Source organism: Dipodomys merriami, unplaced genomic scaffold, assembly GCF_024711535.1.
Source record: "Dipodomys merriami isolate MVZ:Mamm:240054 unplaced genomic scaffold, mDipMer1.0.p SCAF_1, whole genome shotgun sequence".
NCBI lineage: Eukaryota > Metazoa > Chordata > Mammalia > Rodentia > Heteromyidae > Dipodomys > Dipodomys merriami.
Window position 1 is genome coordinate 30,484,911 of NW_027202270.1, and position 2,237 is coordinate 30,487,147.

General features: G+C 48.5%; 1 pseudogene; it reads right to left on the bottom strand.

Moving 5' to 3' along the window:
• Nucleotides 1-1,364: 1,364 nt before the first annotated feature.
• On the bottom strand, nt 1,365-1,986 carry LOC138832506 (elongin-B-like; annotated as a pseudogene).
• Between the last annotated feature and the right edge of the window lie 251 nt (nt 1,987-2,237).

Below are 2,237 nucleotides of genomic sequence, written 5' to 3' on the forward strand. Positions count from 1 at the left end.
AAGCGCAAGTGCGCGCCTCTCCGCGAGGATTCTGGGTGTTGACGTCACTTCCGACAGGCGAATACCGCGGAGAGCGCAAGTCACTTCCAAGAGTGTTCCCGCCCGCCCAGAAGTGGAGGGAGGAGGAGGGGCTGGAGCGGTGCGGAAATATCGCGAGATATCCGAGGGACTGCCCGAACTTTGGCGCGAGCGTGGGTCCTGGACCAGAACCCCAAAGGGTCGTCTTGCACACACACACACACACACACACACACACACACACACACACACACACACACACAGCGCCAACACACACACACACACACACACACACAGCGCCAACCGGCTTTTTATGATTAGTTTACTGGAGATGAGTCTCACGGACTGTACTGCCCAGCCTGGCTGCCTCCTGAGTAGCTAGGATTACAGGCCTGAGCTACCTGCGCCCTGCCCTAACGAGATACATTTATCTTGAAGTTCAAGGCTACCTCAGTGCCTGTCTGCTTCTAATCAGTGCTCCTAAAGCTTGCCTCCTTTTCAAACCTCAGAATGACACCATGACTACCCTTAAAGTTCAATTCTCCATGGCCAAACTGATTAGCACATCTTTCTCCTATATATAATCCTCTCCTGTTTTTGCAGCATTTGTTAAAATTGGCTTCAGAGTGTGAATTTCTGTTTTGGCCCATGGTAATGTGCTTTTCTGCAAACTTTCTGTTTCTTCTTTTGTGTGTGCTCATATTTTTTTCACTAAAAAGCTGGTGCTCTACCACTTGGAGCCACTGCTCCACTTCTAGAGCTAGGATGACAGGCATGAGACACCAGTGAGCTGGCTAGTGACTGGGTTTAAATATTCCCATTATTTCATTAGTTGGGTTTACATTAGGAGTAAAATTGTCTTCCTCACTTCCCCTCTTCTATTGCAAATTGCCTGTAAACACTAATTTGCAAACTCATAAAAATTATGGAATTTCACTTTCTTCAGCTACTACACAACCTGGAATCAAGAGGTAAGAAAATTCTGGCTTGGGTAACAGAAAAGATGAAAGAGATAAGGTTAGGGACTGTACTGTTGGTTCAAGCCTTGTAATCCTAGCCACCCTGAAGGCTGAGATCTGAGGATTGAAGTTTGAGGCCAGCCCAGGTAGGAAAGTCTGAGATTCTTACCTTAATTACCTGCCAAAAATGACAGAAGTTGGTTAGGTGCTGGAGGCTCACACCTGTAATCCTAGCTACTCAGGAGACTGAGATCAGAGGATCACAGTTCAAAGTCAGCCTGGGCAGAAAAATCCCCATGAGATTCTTTTTTTTTTTTTTTTTAACATCCAAATCTCTTTTATTGGGGGTAGAGGGGAAATGAGCCTCTGGGGGCATGCCTGGGGCCCTCACTGCACAGTTTGTTCATTGGCGCTGCCTCCGGAATCCTGAGGCTTCACCACATCTGGAAGCTCTGGTGGGCTGGAGAAGGGCTCCATGCGCATGCAGGGCCTCAAAGGCTTCATCTTTGGGCAGGGCTGAGGCAGGATGGATTAGATCACAAGCTTTGTTGATCTGACTCCGGAGTTAATGTCCCAGCTAGTAACTAGACCACTTCAGATTCTTTAACTTATCTAAAAATGGGCACAGTACAGGTCTCAGAAATGCACTGTACAGTCATGCAGTCTGGCTCCAGAAGCTACTTCAACGCCTAGCCAGCCCCATGGGACTGCCTCAGCATCCTCATCATCTAAATGAAAACTAATGCAGTACTGGTTGTCCAGAGCTGCCCGGAATACTAGGCCCACTGTTGCTGGGGCCTGTGGCCATGCTGTCTGGCAGGTGAAGCCACACTCGCCCAGCGTTTTCCCATAATCTAGAAGCTGGTCGTCCTTGTAGAGCCGCTGGCTCGTCCGGTGGCCGCTTGAGGATGCCCTTGACAATGCGCTTCAGTTCGAACACGGTGCTCTACTCCTTGGCGTCCGTGAAGATGGTGGTTTTGTGGCGCCGGATCATGAGGAACACATCCATCCTGGCGGCTGCTTCTGGCTCGATGCCCCCCCCATGAGATTCTTATCTCCATTTAACTGCTCCAAAATCAAAAGTGGACCATTAGCCTTGAGCAAAAAGAGCTAAGGGATAGTAGGCCCTAAACTCAAGCCCCAGGACTGGCAAAAGGGATAAGGGAATCTAGAAGCATGGTTCAGTTTGGCTGTATCCATAATCCATCACAGTCACAGAAACAAAAATAAATAAATAAATAAAGACCAGATTGGGTGAGG